The 23,021-nt window shown below is 36.3% G+C and overlaps 1 long non-coding RNA gene across 1 annotated transcript in view; it reads left to right on the top strand.

Annotated features, from left to right (window-relative positions):
* Positions 1-13,419, top strand: part of LOC309437901 — a 67,061-nt gene extending 53,642 nt beyond the window's left edge. The window contains exons 2-3 of the long non-coding RNA XR_014183672.1: positions 12,375-12,407; positions 13,301-13,419. This is a non-coding gene — a long non-coding RNA (uncharacterized lncRNA). The remainder of the gene's footprint in view (positions 1-12,374; positions 12,408-13,300) is intronic.
* Positions 13,420-23,021: the final 9,602 nt, after the last annotated feature.

The following is a 23,021-nucleotide window of genomic DNA, read 5'->3' as shown; positions in this document are numbered from 1 at the left end:
TAAATAAATAGAGCTGAATAATATGGTAAATCGTGGGGGTTTCATTTGGTTTGATTTTTTCTTTAAGGATGAAGTATTAAATCTGACAGAAAGCTACTTTAACACCTGAGATGTCTGTTTTCCATTGACTAGTAATTCAGTGGTGTTTCTGTGATTAAGAGAATTTAGCTTTATAAACTAGTCGTTTATGATATTTGTTTATAATTAACTTGTGTATAATTATTTATCATTTTATGGTTGAAAGCTGGATCGTAACTTTTTCATTACTTGTCTCTTGTAAGTAAAACAATATTATTTCCTTGTTAATAATAATGTCCTTAGTTTCTAATTTTCAGGAATTTACTCCTTAGTTACACCTTATAAATAATTTGATGGAAACCACTAAAATAATGGAAATCACAGAATGTGCATGTTTATAATCTCTAAATTCACGCCCATTCCTGCAGATATAACCTCACTTAGGTGACCAGGGCTCAGTCAGCAGAGTGTACTAGGGTTATCTAAAAGAAAAGGCTGCATTAACAACAAACTTATGATTGATCAAATTTTCTCCCATTTAGATACTGAGGCAGAAAAACTGAGCATGGCAGTTTCCTGGCATAGCCTTTGAACACTCATAAAGAGAAACTGTTCAATTAATCTGTGAGTTTTCATTTTTTTATACAAACTCTATATCTTGTTAGGAAGTAGAAAAAATTCTCATTATTCTGAGATTGAAAGAGGCAGTTACAGTAGAAATTTTATTTAATGGATTTGGAAGAAAAAAGGTAGTTCTGAAGAACAGAGATAAACAAATTTTGATTTAAACTTAGTTGACTAATCTGAGAAATTACAGGCAGTTAATATGACTAGTGTCTTTTCTGGACTCCTACTTTATTACTAGATTGAAGGTGATGTGTAATTATAGAACTTCATCTTATGTTTGACACAACAAAACACTCAATTTCCAAAAGTCAATAACATTCAGATGGGGCTGGCAACAGTATCCTGCCCTTGGGCTAGACTGGTCAATGTAAGTTTACTCCAATGATGGTAATGCCAGTAATTTGTACTTAATTAGCTGAGTATATTATACATTAATTTAATCTTGAGAGTTTTATGAGGGTTTTAATATGTTAATAACAACGTCTGAAATACTTGCAAGCCTTGTGCTGAAATTCTTATTTTAGTGGTGTTCAAGAATCAGACAAAAGCATCCCATATGAGCTTTGGGGGTTTGCACTTCAGGTCCCCTGAACTTTCTAAGCAACACATAGTAATCCATGATACTTAGAAGTTACAAATGTGGCATAGTACGTGTTAATAATTTGTACTTTGACCTTAGGGCTCCTTTTGGTGATTGTGGTCTGGACTCCTAATACTGCAGATCTGGACTTCTTGTAGCTAACTATTAAAGAAATCACCAGACCATTGCGAAAATATAAAAGAAGTGAAGGTCAGAGAAGTGACAGGGAATGCGAGCTTGCTGCAGTAACCTAAATGGTGAGGTTGGCTAAAGAGGTGTACATTGCTGTGTACATGATGTACTGAAGAAAGAAAAGGCACTCATATGGTTGTAAAGAAATAGTAAATTTAAATCTGCTGTTTCAACTTTGCTTTTGTGTGTTTAAGGTTGAATTTCTCAGTGATTCTGCAAAAAGATCAGTCTATTTTTCAGTCATTGAATTCCATATCTCATTTTTATCTTCATGAAATATTTTTTACTCTCAAGTCCTATTTTTTATTGCAATTTTACATCTTTTTGTGAAATGAAGTTGTGTACACATACTCAGGCACGTTGCAAGAAGAGCCAGAGGCCATGAATGCATTGCAAAGAGCAAGTTTTATTTTAGTTACCTCTCTGCTGGGGGATCTCCGAAGCCACACCTGAGCTCCCAGGCAGAGGCGACACAGGCAGGGACGCAGGCGCTGGTCAGTTCAGCCCTGCTGGAAGATCACTGGGCCTGCTGAGCTCGCGTGTGTTTCAAGGCTTCAGGCAGGCTCAGCCTCCCGCTCTTTCTCACAACAAAGCAGGCATCTCAGACATAGTGATAAGGTGCCTAGAGTTTCTCACAGGCCTATGTTACCTAACACAGAGGTTCTACTCATCAAGCACGCAAGGTCAGTAAACCAATTAGTGTGATGTGTGTGCTTTTTCTACAGACAGCTGCAAGTCACTTGAGCGTATTTACATTTAACTAATCTCCTCACCAAATCTTCCGCTATATCCCCATACAGAAGTATCTACAGTTCTGATTGATGTTTATTTAGTTGGAACTGGAATTTTGGATTATTATGTTTCTGAATACTGATAAGGAATGTTCACTATGGAAAACTTTGTGTATAAAAAAAGTTTCCAGATGTGCCCAATTCTGCGTTTTGTTCCAGCATAGGGTCTTTGTACAAGTGTGGATCCTCACTTCATCAGAACAAGTCAGGAGCTTGAAGTTTGCAGTTATTTTACAAAAAAAAGGCAGACTTTTTTTTTTTTTTTCTGTTTAACTCACAGGAAAGTTACTATTATCCAAATAATTTTTTTATTTTCTATTGTAAAGGTTAAAATTAAGCACTCTTGTTATTTTGAGCTTTGGCCTGAGTCCTGCAATGAACTCTTTGTGCCTTTGTAATAGTTATGACAGTGGTCACATTTGTATATCTAGTGAGATGGAAGTGTTTGAATTTATCAACAGAGCAGACTTTTTTTTCCTGAGAATGTTCAAGATGGAAAGGGAAGCGTACTTTTTGTCAGTTCACTTCTAAATTTTTCCAGATTAGGTTTATTAGAACTTATTTGTTTGGTAGCAAGTGCTATATGGCATAAATAGATTTTTGTTTATTTTTTTAAAAGCAAGTTTAATGTTTCACATTAAATTTATATTTCTTGTATATTTGTTCACTCCCTCCTGAAGGCAGCATTTCTGATGGGGAGCAGAGACTGTATGGAAGCTCTTCTCATAAGATTTGCAAATATATCTGGAAATGTCATTAGATCCCAAAAGTCGCTATAGACTGGTCAAGACAGAAATCCTTACAGAGAACACCCCATTGCTCTTGTGAAAAACCCTTGTGACTCCAGCCTGTATTAAGGAAGCAATCCATAGTGGATTCCTTCTCAGGAGTATACAAAAGGTTTATACAACAGATCAGTGCTTGAGCTACGGTCTCTAGCTGTTGGGAAACATTGCCTGTCACAACAGAGCTTGCTGCTGTAACCTCCTCGAGTAGCCACTTGGCATCTGAGGTCACTACATACTCGAGACTGGACCAGTTCAGAGCTTTAGCTGGATGTCACAGCCCTTTCTGTGTGAGTGCCCTTTCATCAGGATCTCAGAAGTGTGTCTGCAGCAGTGGAGGCTGACTGCACGCTGGGCTGCATCCGCACAGCTGGGAGGCTGAAGGGAGTTGTTATTCCCCTCTTTTTTGGCACTTCAGATGCTGCAGTTGGAGTAGTGCCCAGTTCTAGCCCTTACTGCACCCCAGTATGAGAAAGATATAGACAAATTGGAGCGTGTCCAGAGATGGATAGGGTACTGGAGCATATGATGCACAAGGAGACACTGAAGAGACCTGGATTGCTCAGCCTGAAGAGGAAACTAAGAGAACAGAGCTGATTGCTGTCCTCAGCTGCTTAATGGGTCATTACAGCCAGATGGAGCCAAACTCTTAATGGACATGCACAGTGAAAGGACAAGAGGGAATAGATAGATGTTGCAGCAAGGGAAATTTCAATTAGGCACAAGAAAAAAACTCTTCATGATGAGGGTGCTCAAACACTGGAACAGGTGCCCAGAGCGACTGTTCATTCTCCTTCCTGGTGTATTTTCAAAACTTGAGTGGGCAAGAGAAACCTAAAGAGAAAAGAGAAACCTAAAGTCGCTTTGATGTTGGTAATGCTCTGAACTGAGAGATAAATTCTAATGACCTCAGGAAGTCTCTTCAAACCCGAACTGTTCTAAGTTGATATACATTACTGACTTTACATGACAGACATCATTCAACAGTCTTGCCCAGATGTGGATACATCTTGGACTTGATCTCTTACTTTTTCCAATGGTGACGTCATTTTTTATACACCCTTTGTATTTCAAATTAGCTCCTTAAATCTGTTTGTCAAGTCAACTCCCCACTCCATTTAAATGCTTTTGAAATCTGATTCTTATATGAGAGAAAAGAAGAAGAAAGGAGTGAAAAATCAATTTAACCTTCAGAGTACCAGAGTATCAGCCTATGTGATCTACTCTAGAACTGTGCAGTCCCATTCCATATTTTTTGTCATCTATCTAGCTGGTTCTTTGCCATATCGTGCTCAATTTGGATTTGTGTCATTTTTACTTGTCGTTATGAGACTCTGAGAATATTGGTGAAAACTCTTAAAATGAGCAAAGTGAAAGAAGAAAGACAGAAAGTAGAGAAATGGTGATAAATAGACTGGCTAGTTTTGCATTGTGCTGTTGAGATTTGTCCCTGAGTCTGCCTGAACTCCAGTGACACTTGCATTGGCTCCAGAGGGGTTTTGGAGCCAGCCTCTGGTGCAGACTGTCTTCAGTTTTGTATTTCACAGCACTCTTACGGGTCCTCGCTCTCGTGATTTTTTATCACCAGACTTACACTCCTTGGTGTTTTTTGTAAAGATACAAAAATGTGAGTGGGGGTGGTAAGAATCCCTTGATTGTGAAGAATATGACTCACTTTAACCTTTGAATGTCAAATACTAGAAAACTAGCATAAAAATGAGGATAAAAACTTGTAGATTCACTCTTTATAAACATATCATCTGGTCATTTTTGAGCTCATTTGGGATATCTGGACTCTTCATTTTTATACAGTACATTTGAAATGTGTATCAGAAGGGTGCTAAAGCACATTCATTTTATTACTGTGTTTATGACTACTCCTCTGAAAAGGAAGTATTTGTGTTCAGATCATCAAGAGAAACATTAGCTTTCTTTTTCTTTCTTGCTTGCTTTTCATTGATGCAGTTATTTTTGTTTTCCTATGAAAATATTTGATTGTCTAGTCTTATAATTCTTTTCTGAAATCGCTTTTGGCTTGGTTGATGCACATGTACTGTGTAAACTCCATATGGAGAAGAATCTGATGCTTAAGTACTGTGAATAAGTTCTGGCATTACTTTGAGAATGAACCTTATATTTTTATCTAGGGAAAATAATGGTCTCTTAGTGGTTACTTTGTGCGTTTGGTTGGATGTCAGTTCATTTGCTCAAAAGGATACTAAGTTTGCTTCCAGGCTGGTTGATTTTCTTCTGCTTTAGGCTCATTCTATTTTAATAATGAATATTCTGTAGTCTATTTTTATTTAAAGTTCTTTCAGTATCTGCCCTTCTCAGGGCTACGCATTCCCCTTGCTCTGTCTTTCCCAATATAGCACAGCTTCTAGTCTCTCACAGGCAGCTGGTTTTTCTATTGTATTTTTCCTATTCTATAAAACTCTAGTAGATATTTGTTTTTCCTCACCCCAAGACCTGATCCTTGGCAGTGAAAGACCCTTTGTTTCGAATACCCCAGTTGAAAGGAAGATTCAACAAAGCTGAAATTGCAAACATGAGGGAATCTCATCTTGAGAGCGGTCATCCAGTAGGTGCTGAGCAGTGAGAGGCAGGCAGGAAAGCCAGCTCTTATACTCAGCAAGAAGTGCGCTTCTAGAAGTAGTTCCGGAGGGATTAAATAAATTTATTGACTCTATCCACAACAGTTCCAAGCAATTGTTGTTATTACCTTTTTCAGTACATTCTGCATGATGAAGTCACTGCTGGTAGTTATTTTTATGTGTAAACACTATTGTTCAGGAGAAGGAAAAGGTTTCAAGATAGGCATATAGATATATATGCACACAACTAAATGTGTCTGTATGTATATATGTATAAATTCAAACTATTTTTGTTTATTTGTTTTATCACTGTTCATGGAAATGAGCCCAATAATGTCTGAGTCCAAACATAGTTGCTTTCTCTTCCTGCTGTACCATTTGTCAGCACTCAAAATGCTGTAAAATATATAGTGTTTTGTTGTAGTGTCATTTTGATTATTTTTGGCACTTCATAGTTTCAAACAAAAAGTGGTAAGAAGCACCCAGAATGCCTTGTGGATTTTCCTTGGTTTACATGGATTACATGGACAGGGCTCTTACTGCAAAGGCAGACCAGCAAAGTATCCTTGACTTATGTCATTCTTATGGTGGTGACTGCTCAAGGTACCTCTAGAGATGAGATCACATTTGAGTCAAAAAAATAGCGCTGCCCAAAATTAGGCCAATGGCATAGAAATATAAAAAGGGTGTTACAGTGTAAATATTCTGCTCTACCTGGCAGTTAAAGCATTCATGTAGTGTTCTGTATTCAGTGTGGGACACATAACTTTAAAATATGGCAAAGTTGGGAGGACTCTAGGGAAGAACAGCAAAGATGAGATGAGTATTAGCAGCCATGACTGTGAGGAAAAAATTGAAGGCTTAGAAAAGAGGGGTAAAAAAAGGAACATGAAGGAAACAATAAGTAACTGAATTAGATATTATTGTTCTTTCCAAAGTGCATTAGAAATTTTATTCTCTACCTGCAAAGTCAAAAGCAATGCCTGTTCGGACTATAGAGGAAAAATCTCTCCAACTGCAAAGACAATTTAGCAACAGAGTTAATTTACATGAACAGGGTTGTATTTGCTGTCATCAGAGGTCTTAGACAATATGTTAGAAAAAAAATCTGTAGTTAAATCTTGAATGTGCTTTGCAGAAGAAAACACTAGTTGGTTTTTGTAGGTGTCACTCAATGCTTTCCCTGCATGGGTGACTGACCACAGAGCGGGAGCTCTCCACAGCATTTACTCTGGCATCAGTGCAGAACAAAGAGGTGATTGTGAATGGAGTTTATCCTATAGGTCTGTCACATCAATGCTTCAGCTGATGGTATTGTGCAATGGTGAGATATCAACAGGAGGAAAAAGCTATCAATGAAGACAAAAAGTGTAAGAGAAAAAATTGACATGAAAAGAGAGGCTGGAAAACATAGTTCATAGTGCAGTCAGCTTTTATTTGCACGACTATAGCCATGTTTAGATACAAATATTGGCTTAAAATCCTGAAAATGATTAGAAGTCTCACAGTTTAGCCTTACATTATACCTTGCTTTACAGCTGCACTAAATTCCAATATAATGCATGGCTACTCTAAGTCTCTTTAAGTGTCATAGAGTTCCATTTCACTCACCTTAGTAAAATGTTGTAAAGAGACATATTGATGAAACAGTGTCAGAAACAGTTGCATTTCTTGCCACTGGAACCAAAATCTAAAGCACTATCTGCTAAATTACCTAATTGGAACTTGATCAATTTTTTCATTGTTTTTTAAATTATTATTATTATTTTGTATAAATGGAAGGAAAAAGAAAGCAAACTGAGAATTATTTCCTGTGAAGCCAACCACATTTCCCTGTGAAACAAAAATAAAATCCAGTTTTCTTCTGATGCATCGAATTTTGAATTCAAATAGGCAGTGATATTCAGTAATTATATAACGGGTATCTTTTTTTGGCCACTCAGTAAATAGATTTAGACAGTAATGGGAAAAAAATAAAAGAGAAATATAAGCAATAGCAAACATATATGCTTGCAATTAGAATTTAAAATAGTATAGAGGAGGATGACAGCGAAGAATAGTTGCAAGGATCTCTGGTAGCATCAGGTGAAAAGAGAGATAAAGGTCTGTTATAGAAATGAAGTGGGGATACAGAGATCCAGATATGTGGTATTATTCAAGGGGCAGTCAGAAGGGCTGACTGCATCCATTGTCTGAATGCGGTACTGCAGTGACAAGTTATCCCCAGCACTGCTTTTCACCTTTGCATATTATTTCTTGTCACACTGTGACTTCCATTTATCTTGGTCAAAACTCATCCAGATTAGATTCCATAAGCTGGATAAACCCCTGCCGAGAGCATAGTGTAGTTAACTATTAAATATCATCCAGTATTTTCTTTAAACTGATTTAAAATACTAATAATATTCTGTCATCTTAGTCTTATTACATTATATGGCTTGCATGGGTATTTTGAATTGTAATTTATTCACAATGACTATTTTGCATTTTTCATCTGGCCCACATATTGTTTTCCTAATTGTAGCTTTTTACAGTAGATTTTATTGTACTTGCACCAACCATACAAGAAAAGTATATACAAAGCAAAGTTAACATGTTTAGCAGGGTAATTTGTCTTCACTCTAAATTAAAATGGAATGTTGAACTCGGTTTTTGGAGAAAAATGTTGGCATTTACATGTCTCGTTAGGTTATATTATGTTTAGTTTTACTTATAATTTAGGTTAGATGAGAAAAACTATCAAAATAAAATAAATTTCTTATTATTTGCAGGGAAAAAAGTGCTTTGGTCTTCATGATAAATTTGTTTCTGCAAAAGATCCTTCTTATGACCTATTTTGTCAGCAAGTTCCTGTATCTGGCAAGATTATTTCTGTTGGCTAGACAATTTCAAAATGATAGAGTGAGATTAATAATATAAATACAGGTTTTCCTTGTTCTATTGATTTATTGGGTCTCAGGTCTCTGAACACTTGCCCATCTTAGTCATTTTACTTTTGAGAGCAATGACAAGTTACTCACATGTAGGTTTGCAAGAACGAGCATCTTTGTTAAGTGCAGCTGATTAGCAACATACTAAAAAGAAAGATTATCTCCTGTGAAATTATCTTTATAATACTTTAGGTGAATCAGATATGTAGAGGCATAATCCATTACCAGGAAATGTGAGAAAGAGGGGATTAAGAAACACCCTTGTATGAAATGTGTTAATGGGTCATGTCCCTGTTTCCATTCCATTACAACACACAGTAGCTTAAGCACTTTCACTTTAGACATAATTTCGTCCCGCGTGGGCATACAAAATGTATTTGTCTGAGGCTGAGATTTCATGATTCCCTTAAGCTGATCTAAGGGCTGGCCACTCCTGAAAAGAGCAGTCTCAGTCTGCCCGTGTTTGGCCATGTGTACCCTCTTTCCTTGTGCCATACATTAGCACTGTTATAACTGGATCAGGGGATTAATATTAATAAGACTTGGTTTTATTAGTTCATTTTTTTTCTGAAAGAACATGGATACCTAGCTGCATAGGGGTTTACAGACACTGTTCTCATTGCAAATAGGCAATGAGTAGAATGAGGACCCTCTGGTGCTGGTGAGGCTGCCCTTGGAAGGTTGTGTTCAGTGGCTGGGATTCCCAGATTCTTGAAGCGTAGGGGAAAAATTGGAGGGAGTCTAGCAAAGGGCCCTCTGGTCAGAATAGTTAAAGGAGCTGGCTTTATTTAATCCATTGAGGTGAGGATCCATAGCGGACTACAGCTATTTGAAGGAGAGTTATAGATGGGATGAAGCCAAAGTCTTTTGAGTGGTGCTGGGTGATATAACGAGGAAGAATGGCCACAAATTGCAGACTGAGAGATTCAGGTAGGACACTATAAGGCCGATGCATCGCTAGAGCAGGCTTTCCACTGAGGTTGTGGAATGTCCATCCTTGGTGGCTTTCAGGATTGGACTATCAAAGCCCCAGCTGAGCAAAACTTGTGTTGGCAACAGCGCTGCTCTCCATGGGAGGCTGAACTAGACAACATCCAGAGATCACTTACAATGAACATTTCTCTCTTGCCATAAATGTTCTTGTAAAGATGTAGCCTAAGACCTCTTACAATACACACACACACAAAAAGCAAAAAAGAAAAAAAAAAAGGAGTGTGTAAGTTAAGATCGGTTTTAAGACATAGCTTCTCTGTAGGATTTTAGGATTTCTGTATAATGTAAACATACAGATATTTGAGTGTGATGTATATGTTTTATATGATTTCAGTTTTGGAAACTTAGGACATGCAGTCTCTCAACAATTACCATAGAATGTGTGGATCTACATAGACTTAATTATTTCTCTCTCACACACACAGAGGCTCTGTGGAAAACAGTGCTCCACACAACATCCCTATCATTGTTCACGTGTCTAGTAGAAGTGGTTCTGTTTTTGTCACTCGATCCGTATGTATCAAGCACAACAAAAAGTTTATCTACTCGTTCTCCACAGCAGCAGACTGTGGTGGGGAAGTTCATAACCAGAGGCTTATTGGTGAATCATCCACATCCACCAGGTCTGCTTCTCACCAGTGGAGAGGCAGTGCTGCCAGTTTGAAATGATCCCCAGCAGGGCATACACTGATGAATTAAAACAAATTCCCACCATGAACTCTCCCTGGGCATGCTGAGGTAGGGGAAGAAACACCTGGCTTGCCTGTAAATGTGAGACCTTAAACAAACACCTGAAAGAAGTCCAAAAAAGCAGTTGTCTGGCAGGGATAGTGCTGACACTTAGTTAGCTTTTGGACAACTCTCTGGCACCGGTCAGAGCTGCAAGCCTTATTTTGTGGTTAGACTGTCTACCCTGCCGCAGATTTGCAATATTGGCACTAATTTATGTTAGTGAGGAAAAAAAGGAACGCTAATAATTTGTACTGTTGAGTGGGCACCTTTGGAAAGTGGTGTGTAGAGGTGCAAAAAGTGCCAGGCAGGCTCTTTGGATTGTAACAAACAGTGAAGCAGTTGTTAGCAGGACACAGAGGATCAGCAAGAAGTCAGAAGTTCAGAAACCAAGTCTCAGCTTGTTCTTCCTTGTCAATCAGGATAATAAACTGCACACAGACAGGCAGCCCCTCTCAGTAAAACCTCAGAAAGTCTTTGAATTAAAAGTGAAAAAAAGATCTGAGCTGCACCCTCTGCATCACTTCAGATTGTGGCAAGTGCGTTTTTCATCCAGCAGTGAAAGAAACAGGCCTGTGTTATCTGAGACCGGGCTTTTCATGCTTTGCACTGGGGGATTCTCAAGCTGGCTGTTGGGGTGATGTTTGCAGTTTGTCAGATCTGCTGGGGGCACTAGTGGGTCTGTCAACAGATGGTTCAACTACATGGTTCGTGGTACTGAACTGCATCAAAATTAATTCCCCCCTATCATACAACTTTATGCTGTTTTAAATGTTATGATCCACCTATCAGCAGCAGAGTTGCCTGGATGAACGTAATTTTTTCTCATTCCTTTCCCTCTTGCATGCTACAATCTCTGGCAGTAGTAAAAAACGAATTAAAAAAAAAAATTAAAAAACGTAAAATATATGGAAGGTGTAGGTTCAAGTACCATTACAACAGGGGCTTACTGTGAGATAGTCTTTTATCTGTCTGGAGAAAGTACTTCTAAATAACTGGCAATGTCACAGTGGCACTATAAAGGTCAATCTACTCAGTGTATGTGTTTCATATTCAATGTTTCTGCCTTTTTTTGCCTTTGAGTCAAGATTACAGCTGAAGTCCAATCTCCTATTTGCCATTCAAGGCCAGAGATAATTTCACCAAGCTTTTGAATTTGATTTGTATATAACCAAGCGCGTCAAACTGCTTTTCGTACTTAATTTATATAAAATATATATACATGTGCACATGTGTGTGCCTGCATATTTTGTAGAGACGTGTTTTTTCAGCTGAGTGTTAAAATGGAGATCTCAGAGATTTGTGATTTAAAATATGTCTTGTGCTGTCTTGTTCTAGCAGGATTTTTTTCCAGTATATCAGAGTTATCTGCCAACTTGATTACATTACCTGTGATTTCAATTGATTCTGGTATTTTAATTCTAAACAACAGCTTTGTTCTACAACTTGATACTAACACCTGAGGCAGCTCAACCTCGAGGGATACTTTAAAATATTTCCTCCATGTGGTTATATATTTATGCATTATGTAAAATAGTTTTTAAGACAGCTAACTTCCAAACAGTGGTGTGTGAATAAAATAGTAATTGGACATTTAGAGGCCGTCTGTTGGTAATGGTGGAGTTTTATTTCCTTAGTTTCTATACTTGAGTATTTTGCAGAGTATAACTGCACATTTACATTGACTATTTGACTTATTCCTCTTGCTTGGGGGGGCTTGGAGGTCTTTTATAAGAAATATTATAACTCTGTCACTATTACTATTTCTTACCTTGAGTAATAAAATATTAGGAAATTTAAACTTTTTATTTGAGTGACTGTGGTCACTGCAGTATTGTACCTCTACAAATTAAAAAAAAACAAACCAGCAAACATATAGAAGCAGAAAGCCCTGCTACATGGATGCATTCAGCTGGAGTCTCTGAAGGTGATAGTTCTATAAATGTAACTAGACATTTATATAGTTCTGTTTTCAAATTTTTTGAAACTTATTTTGCAGCTATTAAAAAAAGGGTGCTGAAAATAAAATTGCATTTTTCATGCTAAATAGAGTTCTATAAGTTTTGTTACATTTGGATGCAATTATGACTGATCATAAAATAAAGAAATTACAATTTATCTCTTTTTCTTTGCAGAGTCACAGTGTACACTCTGTGGGGAGCCTGAAGGTGAGCATGTTTTCCTACTAAATTTTCAAAGCAGCTAGAGGTGAACACTTAGCTCAAATGATACACATGTAGAATAGGCTGGAAATGGTATCCGAATGATGAGAAGCAAAGAAAGACATTCTACTCTACATTAGATACCAAAAATGAATTGAATTAAGCTGAGTAAAGCACAGTACATGCTCCAGGCAGGAAATATCTTAAAGGACAAATATTTCATTAGAGTAAAAATGGAAATATTTACTTCTTATTCTTTTGCGTGTTTGTCGAACTAATTTGGGGTAAGAGAGGGTGCAAAGCGACATCTAAGGATTTAGGGGATGGAAAAAAAAGAGATTGGATATAAAAGAGAAATGAGAAAATGCTTTTATATTTGATAATACATTTACAGTGGACTGTGAGAGGCTAACACTTTTTAACAGATGAAGTGAATAAATATTGCTTCTCAAATAAAGATAATTAAACAATAACTGTTATGTAGTGCAAATATATGCCCATGTGGAGGTGTTTGGTGGTTTGTTTTGTTTGGGTTTTTTCCAAGTGACTAATTAAATACCAAGGTGAGACCCACAATTTACCTAAATGAATGCTGAAGTAATGAGATTGTAATTTTTAAAGTAAGCCATTATTCAGAAAAATCACTCTAATTTATTTATTTGTTAACATTGGTGCTGTTTTAAAGAAAATGTCAAAAAAAAGCTGACCTTAGTTTCAAATCAACCATCTGGAGTCTTTCTAAGAAACATAGTCTGAAATAGCAAATGTAAGTGCTGGAGCAAAATATATTAATTAAAAAATAAAATTATAGATTCTAGGCTGTTCCCAAAGACATTCAGCTGTATGTCTTGAGTAGTTTCTGAAAAACTATATAAACTTGTAATGCTCTATAAATTTAGGAGGGAGAAGTTACTAAGAGATGAAGACTGGAAGTTAAAGTCTTTGAGACCTTGCAACAAATGAAATAACTCAGTAAATTAAACACTGATTATCTGCTTCTCCTTTGTTATCCTCTGACAAATAATTGTTTTAGAGATTTGTTTTGACTTTGCATTCCTTAATAAATAGTCAGTTCTTGATTTGTTCATTTTCTTTGTCCTTTATTGGATAAATTTATAATAGCACAGATACACATATGAAAAGGAAAAGCAAGACAGGTGTTTGTTTGCCTTTCATGAGACATTCCTTTCATTATAAGGTTGTCCAACTTTAAAGTTATTCATTGGATTAGTTCTGTTTTATTACATGTTATGCCTGCTTTTTAACAATAATTCTCCTTTCTTTTCATTACTGCTCTTTCATACCTATTCAGCTTTCCAAATTTTAATAAATGCACATGGACTTTGTAAAAAGGGAATTCCAAAAAAAATTGGTAATAAAAATGTTTAACATTTATCTGACTAAGAACCCACGATCAAAAGATAATTATATGTATTGCTGTAGGAACAGTCCTCAAGAACATAGTGTTCCGTTCTCAGCTGAGTAGAAATGAACTTTCCCAGGAGTGAATGTCTCCTGGATCACCATACTCTCCCCTCAAATACAGTATCACTGGAATTATAATTATTAATGCTCTGCCTTAATTTTAAAAATATTGGCATTAATGACAGCTTAGATTAGTGACAGGGTTTATAATCTTATGTTTTTTCCATGCCAGGTTAGCACAATTTCTGATCTAACACTGAACATTCACGTAAATTTTGTACATCATTTTGTGATGAAGTTGCTCAATAGCTATGACTTCAGTTTTCAGAAGGTCATTCTAAAAGAATCTTTGTTGTCTAAATCAGAAACAAAAAAACCCAACAATTCAAACCTCAGAAAATATACTTTCTCTCTGGAACATTCTACAAATTTTGCTATGGCATCATAGTAAACTAATTGTGTTACTTAGAAAACTAGGGAATAACTAAAATATCAAGTGTTTGAAATGTTTTAATTGGAATTTCTGACTTTTCTCTGTAGCCTTCTTCAGAAATTTAAGATATTTTGTGACTTGTAGTTTGATTTTTTTAGTATCTGAGGCAAATTCAAAGAATATCACTTAATGGTAGATACCATTGGCATCCAGGTTCCTTTTCTCCTCCTTCTTTTCAGAAAAAAAATCAAAATTCACTGAGTACATTAATGTATGCTGGTTTATTAAGATGAACTTTCAAAATTGTAGCGGTAAGGAGAGACTCGTTCATGAAATAGTAGATGTGGAGAAATCTCTCGGACTTGGGAGAGAGGAAGACAAGGCTTTACTTTTTACCACTTCTGAGTTCCTCTGAAGCTGTTTATGCCATTTATTGAAAAACCTGCAGGCAGGTAGCAGTGAGTTTCTGAACAATATGTATTTTCTGTAAGCCAGGTGGCAGAGTGGAAGTGTGTTGCAAGCTACAAAATCTGATTGTCTAGTTGGTCAACTATGGTCCTCACTGTTCTTGTGGTGGTTTGTCCTTTCTCTAACCATCACTCCCTTTTCAAAATCAGCAGTTTGGTCCTGGATTACCAGTGTGTCCAAGTGTAATAGGAGATGACTGTAAAGCAGAGCTCTTTGCTGGGGGCACTTGGCAAAGTGTTCAGCTGCTAGTGCTGCACTTCAGGAAGCAAGTGCATTTATCTGCATACGCCTTGTTACACAGATGGGGGACAGTGTGGGTGCGTGTTTTATAGAGAGAAAAGTATCACATATGGGAGGGGGATATAAATTACCAGAACACACATTTCACATTTCAGTGTTTCACCTGTGAAATATGTGGATCCATAGATAAATGTGTGTCACGTGTCCTCCTTTGCAGCCCATCTAAAGAGAATGAGTTGGACAAAACTGAGGTCTCTGTTCAAGCATCAGTCTTTTGTATGAGCTGTACAGGCTTATGTGTTCTCTTTCAAAAATTATTAGTTTACTCTGTGTTGTTGACAAGCATGTCAGCTACTATTCCTGTCACTGTGAGATGTCTGAAGACCAGGAGGCCTATTTTATACTGAGAGGAAACTGAAGTTGCAGAAGGCAGAGCTAGTGGTCTAATAAATCCCATTAATAAATCTACTTCAAGCTGCTCCATCTTCTGGAAATACAAGAGCAGCAATTATGTGTTTTCAGATAGACAACAACAGCCACCTTTGTGGAAGTGATCTGCAGTTGACAGATTATGTTGTCGTGGTAAACACCGTTGGGTTGTTTTTCTTTCTTTTTCCCCTGCTTACGTGAAGATGGCAAGTTATAGACACGTGTCTAGATCAGTCTTTGGGACAGCCAACATAGTCTGTTAGAAGGACTGCTGTGGTCATGAGAAATTTCAGGAACAGTTATCTCCATTAATCATTGGCCTTTGATCTGACCCTCTCTTGATAGTCTTAAGAGCTTGTTAGGTTCTTCTCATTTTGAAATAAAAAAAAAGAGTGGTTGTATGTAGAATTTTGTTTGGCTATCCATGGGAGAGAAAACCCAGGTTTGCTATAGGTGTTAAGGTTTCTTTCCTGTTACTGTGATGCTGATAGCAATTTCCAATTTATTTAGAAGTATTCTATGATGAAAACAAGTTTCTCTGTGTAGAAGTTCTGCTGCATCATAGGGGTGGTAGAATATGCTGAGCAATTATGCAAAGACTGTGGAGTGGGTAGCAGGCAGTCTTACCTATTGTTCACTTTGTTTTCTGGTACATCATGATCTTGCAGTCTACATACAGCCTGTAGTATTCATATCTCATTCTAGTAGAGATATTATGCAACAAATGTCCTTTCAATTACACAGCATTTAGTAATCAAGTCTGGCTTACCACGCATTGTAAAAGATACCAATATACACAAAGGCTTCGCTGGGGTCTACAGGATATTTCAAAAAGATGGACCCAATTTAGAATCACTATATCTCTGACACTGGGTCCATCTTTTTGAAACACCCTGCATATTAACTCTAACATCATAGAGACAAGACTCAACTTTCATTATGAACAATACAGTGAAGACCTCTAGTTAGGTTGATAGTTAAAGAAAACAAGCTAATAATATTTGTAAGGAATGAAATTGTAAGTACAATACAGTCCATTAAGACACCACTTATTCATACTATAAACAACTCTAACCTGAAATACAGAGTTGAATCTTTGCTTTCCGACACCACCAGGAAGGAATATAGCAAAGAGTTTCAGAATCTAAAGATATATAGTACACTTACCAAGATAGATAAGGAGCAATAACACGTGAATTAATATTGAGATGGTTGGCTCCATGTAATTTAGAGAAGGCACCAATCAAAAAAACAAACAAATCTAGTAGACTTTCCTAATACTGTACTAAATAATGTACCCCATTTTCAATGAGATCACAGAAACCATGCATTCCAGTTTTATAATAAATTCAGACCAAGTAAACACTCAAAAGCAGAACAAGTATACCTGAGAAAAGCAAATGCCATTGTGTAACTTGGATGTTTCAGTGAACAGTAAGAATGTTACAACAGATTTGAGATAGAGGGACGTCCAGTTGTTATCAGCATATGTTCTTATAGAAACAAAAAATCCCATCTTTTAATAGATGAAGGAGATACATCCCCTAGGGATAAGTTATTATAAATACTTTCTTCAAATTTGTTTTTTATTAACTTTTTAGTTACTGTAATCAGAACCTGAATCCCCAGCTTGGCAAACCTTTGGCCTTGTCCACTGTGGAAATCCTTGTACTCCATCTGCAAAGGCCTTGTGAGTTTCTAAGAGTCAATCTCTGAATAATGACCTGGAAAAATTCCTTCTTTCCTATCTCATCGCATGACTGGATCTTTTTAGCTATATTCATGCAGTGGGGCAACTGTAGATCCAAAATATACATATTGGGTTGCATTAGAACTTAATGCAGTTAACTTGTGTGGAGGTTTCCATCCAAACCATACAAAGGCACTCAGAGATATGGCATTCAGAAATGCCTTGCTCTGATTTAGAATAGTTTGGGTTGAAAAAGACCCTTAAGATCATCAAGTCCAACCATTAATCTAACACTACTAAGTCTACCAAAACTACAAGTCTGCTAATGAGACAGTCCACATACCACAGAACCAGACCAGTACTGCACTGCATGCATGGCACACAGTGTATAAAATGTATGAAAAGCCAGTGATACTAGTGCAGAGAGATTATAATGTTCTTCACATTATTATCCCTTGTTATCACTGGCAGCCAGAATCAGTGTCTTACAGATTTTCTCTGTTCAGTGTGGGAACAAAATGAAGTTAGGGATTATTTAATGATCTTTTCTATGCTTGCAAAGAGTGATGAAGTCCTGGGTGAAAGATGTTTTAGTGAGTGGGAGAAATTTTCTTTGCCCCAAATAACCATCTTCTCCCATCCAGCACTGTAGACCAAAAAAATGTTTTCGCAGGCCTCTCCTAAGGTAGCAGAAGTTACCTGTTCTGGACAAGTCTGCCATGCACGATCAGGTCCTTTTGCTGCTTTCTTTCTCCTATATGCACTTTCCTTCAACAGTTTTTCCTAAGAATTTGGCCAGGTAGTTCAGATTCTTCCTCAGCATCTCAGATCTCTCTTGGGCTGTGGTATGCACTTACATTTTGAATTAAGTTCCCCCATTAAATACACAAGAACTGGTTGGTAGTTGTAAGACCTGCTGGGTTCAAGCTTGTAATAACAATCTTAGAACAGTGACTTTTCTGTTAATTTGTAAAATAAACGTTCCATGTAAAAGGAGAGTATAGAATAGACCTATTTTTTAATGTATCTCAAAGTGAACTTTTTTTTTTCTACACTTGTTCTTCTATTAAGTGGTTAATAGTTCAAATAGCCAATGCATAGCTGCTACATGACTCCAAATGTGAGATCAGGAACAGATCAGAAATCTTCTGACAATTACATATCTGAAAAGAAATCCAAGTGTCACAAGATATTGATTTTTTTTTTTTACTATTGATTTACATTTCCAAGCTAAGAAAGATGCCAGCATAATTTTGACTTTCTCTGGGAAGAAATGAGTTTGTGCAATTTTTTTACAAAAGTTACAAGAATGCTAAAGTATGTCACTCATTTACCCATACAGAAGTTTATGTCAATTAAAAATAGAAGTTTTTAATATGACTAAAAGTTGAGGAGGGCTTTTCCAGATATATCAGTATTAGAGTGGTGCATCTGTTTCAGATACTACCAGATTTGGTGCCCTCTGTGTTCTGGTTAGTGTGTTGGGGTTTGGAGGGGAAAGAAGTGTGTTTGGGGGGGTATTTGTTGTTGTGGTTGGGTTTTGGTTGGTTGGTTGGGTTTTTTTGTTTCTTTGTTGGTGGGGTTTTTTGTTTTGTTTTTAATGAAAAATCCAGATGGTAGGTAGTTCAGAAACCTTAAATTTGGCAGAATGTCTTAATATTGATGGTGTTCCATCTGGGTAGTTCTGGCTCTGAAAATAAACATTTCCCTTGGTATCTAGTGGAAAACTATCACAGGCATATTAATAACTCCAGAGAATTTTGCTAAGCTTCATTTCTCTAATCTCAACATTTAGTAATCCACACTGAAAACTGGCAGTTTTTACTCTGTTAGTAATGACTTTCAAGAGTCCTGTAGTCTCAACTTTTCTATACTTATGCTGTATATACTAGACCAACAGTTATCAGTAACAAAAATTGATGTCACCTGAGGAAGCAAAGCACATTTTCAACATGTTATCTTGGCATTTTTGAGGAACCAATAACAGATAATAAAATCTACTTTGCCTAGTTTTAGTATTGGTTCTTTTCTTGCTAATTATAGAAATTTCACAGTTGTCTGTTTAAGTTAGAAGCTTCTTGGTTTGTATGTGTACCACTGAAACAGTTAAAAAGATTATTGTTCCTGCTATCGACATAATAATAATACATATTTATTACCTGAAGTGATTAATACAATGCTGATTCTATTCAATCTTGTAGGAAAAATTCCACATAAATACAGGGTCAAGGTCTTTGATCTTTCTGCTTTGTTCCATTTTTATGCCAGCACCTTGATTTTCAGCAGTAGTCACATTTGTGTGCCTGTGTGAACTTCCTTGCTAGCATTTAAATTATAAGTTCTTATAAAATCACTGGTAGCATGAAACTTCCTCCTGATCTGAGTATTGCTAATATACCTTTCTTTATTAACTTTAGTTACTTCTCTCAAAGTGAAGTGATTTGATTTTTCATCTTCATGGAAACTTTATCAAGTTGCATAGAAATGTCTTCTTATCATTTTCCATTGTGTAGTCTGTAAATATTGAACTTTTTTTTTACTCCTACATCAAAAGGCAATATGCACGTTAGTTACACTACATTTTTTTAAAATAAAGTAACCCACAAGATACGGAGGTTGTACAAACCTAAATATTTGCAAATCTCTTTCTCATTTGCCTAATATGTCTGATTTTACTAATTAACTTATTTAGGTTAATAATTTATAATATATTCATAATGTGCATTATTCTTGAACTGTGCTGGATTTTATATAAAGTCATGAGATATGTTCATCATTTTTAGCAAGGAGCTATAATATGTTTTTATTCAAACAATACTGAATAATCTGTTCCTGGTGTATTGTCATGTTGCCTGGATTTGGGCAGCCAGCAGAAGTTCTCTGCTAAAAGTTGCAGAGGACGCTCTCAGTGTTGAGTTATACTTGAAATATTTGAAGATTTAATTTTGAATGCTTCTAAATTCTATACTTTATGTTTGTATAGTTTGCAAGGTTATATATGGCATTAGTAAAATGAATACTTTTGTCTATAACAAGGAATAAATTTGCCCATTTTATTTAGTTGTATTGAAATCAGGAATGGGATATTTAAAGGAGTAGGATCTATGTAAGCTAGGTGTGAGGTATGATTATGTCAATTTTGGTACATTTCTTTTACAAACTATCTTGTGCTAATTTAAGATAAAAGTCTTAAAATAAAAGAAAAAATCTCAGATGTATTTTAAGAAAACAAATTATTATCTTTAAAAAAGACCTTCACCTAACATTTATATTTGGAATAAATTAATTGTTCAGATATTTCTATTGCTCAAATGTACAGGAAACAGCTGTACTGAAAACGACATTGTTGTCCTAGTTTTCTGTACCTACTGATTCACTCTCCTGGGTTGTGCACACCAAAAAAAAACCAAAACCCAAACTGATTTAATTTGGACAAATAAGATGTAATCCCAAATGCAGAAGGTATTATTTGTACATTCATTGTACATTCATTCTACATTGTTGATATTAAAAAACAAACAAAACAAACAAAAGGACCATCTTATCTTTTCCACTCCAATATGAATGAATAAATGAAAAGCTCATTTGATTTCTGGGTGAAGAGCTGGCCTTAAAGGTTATAGTCAGCACACACTTAATGTTGCAGCCAACACTGGCAATGTGAATATTTCCTCTGCCAATGGTAAATGAAGTTACACGTGTTATTCAGTGCTATAGAGGTCAGAAATTCAGCGTTTCCTGGAGTACGGACCAATATAAATAAGGTCAGTGCAGCCTAGAAGATGCTGATATTTTAAATTAACCTTTGAATAGAAATATGCATGTACATATTCACACTTCTTTTTTCCATTCTTCTTATCTTGCTAACTGTTTAGCAGGCTTTTATATTACATGAAATGTCCTGTTTTGAGTAGCCATTCATATGTGTCAGATTTGTTTGCTGTATGTTAATTTCTGCAGTAGCATGTTTCTTTTAAAGATTTTAGTTTAGAAGTATGTGTCATAAATGAGAACATTTCTTTTATAGCATGAACTGTCTGTGTTTTCCTTTAGCTTCTATTATTTTCATGCTCTACAATGCGAAGAAATTATATATTCGTTCAACTGTAACACTCCTTTGTACATATATGTAGCTAAACTCTAAGTTGAACAGTAATATCTCCATGTCATGCAGCTTCTAGCTTACTTCGTATTTTAGGAAGATATTTTTGTGCCTTTGTAGGATAAGAAACATGATAAATTTCTACCAAAACATACAATTTTTTTGTTGTTGTTGTTTTTTTAAGGGGGGCACATTTCACCATTCCTTCCTTATTTATGTTACTAAGGATTTGACTAAGTAAAGTTGAAGTGGCAGATTTTTGGGTCAGTAATAAGTTCTTCAGTGTACATTTTCGAAGTTTGGTTTGACTTTCACCAAGTCACTCCCTGGATCTGTCCCTTAGTCCCAGGCTCAGGACACTCTCAGATGATCAGTCTGACCTCTGCAGGCAACTGGTTTATAAGGAAATCTGGGCCTGCCTCAGCTTGCAGCTCAAAATCTGATGGGAGCCTGTGGCTGCAAGGCAATCATCAATATCTTTGCCTTCTTCTAGGAAAAGGGGAAGCTGATTCTAGATGGAAGGTTGAACATCAGCGAGATGCACAATGCTGTGCAGTATCACAGGATCTTGCGTGTGCAAGATTAAGTTACTGTTTCTGGATCAGTGTTTAATTCTTCTAGGTAGGGGGAAAGTCTCAAAACAATGAGTGGTTATAAGGATTTGAGAAGCACCGCAGCTGTAACAGAAAGCAAAGAAAAGCTTCTTTTCCTATCACCATGCGCTGACCTTCAAGATTGAGTATTTCCAACCCATCTATTGAAACCCATGCACAAATAAATTATATTATTATATTGCACACATGTACACATTTTATTCTGACTGATTAGATCATGAATAATTTTTTACTTTGATTCTGGATCATAAATCTAAAAAGGTTAAGAAGCAGTGTACTAGGAAAAAAAGAAAACAACTTTTCAGAAGCAAAAAACTTCATTAATTCAAATTAAATTTCCACACAGAAGGAACGCTGACTTCTCCTAGCGTGTACATTTACATAAATCTTAGATAACTTCTAGCAACGTTCACTTCAATGATGTATGAAAATCCTGAGCTCTTACCTTGTGCAAAGCTACAACTGATATTAGGGGAAATATTATATATAAAAAGAGCAAGGACTTTCACAGCAAAGAACTTCAAGCAGAATGATTTAGAATTCTGTACCTGCTGATTATTTTCCATCAGCTTTTATCACAATTTCAGGCCCTGGAATTGTCACACACCTTATAAAATATTAAAGCTAACATTTGTCTGTGACAAAGTAATAGCTTTGAATATGTGGATAGAAATACTTTTTTGTATCTGCTGATTGACTGTCCATGAAAATGATGAATAATATGATGGCAGCAACTGTGTTAATAACAATTAGCTTGTGGAGATGAATGTTAAGCAAGCTCTTCTGTGCTTGTCTCTGAAAAATACTTCTGAAAAATCTGCGCATGGTATTCTTCCAGTTACTTGAAAACTGGATTTCCAGGTGCACCGGGAGGCAAGATGTCCTCCACAGCGCAGTTCCTACCCCAGTGCTGGTTTTATAGGTTTTAAGCCCATACAATATAATTGAAACTTGAATCAGAGGGCTCGTTTCTCACAGCTTATTTTTCTCAGTGGTACAAATCAACTGCCACTCATGGTAGAAAGCCTCAGCATGCTTAGCAAAAGGAATAAACTGTTATGTTAATGCCAGACAAAGGTCATTGTTCAGTCTTTGTTTGATTTACTTAATGTAACCCTCAAAATGATAATGGGATGAACATACTGTGTCAGATGTAGGGCTTCAGACATGGTGCTACGAGTTACTTGGAAGAAAAAAAATGTAATCTTTTTCACTTTTT

Source organism: Streptopelia decaocto, assembly GCF_964273445.1.
Source record: "Streptopelia decaocto genome assembly, chromosome: 3".
Lineage (NCBI taxonomy): Eukaryota > Metazoa > Chordata > Aves > Columbiformes > Columbidae > Streptopelia > Streptopelia decaocto.
This window is presented reverse-complemented; position numbering and strand designations above follow the sequence as displayed.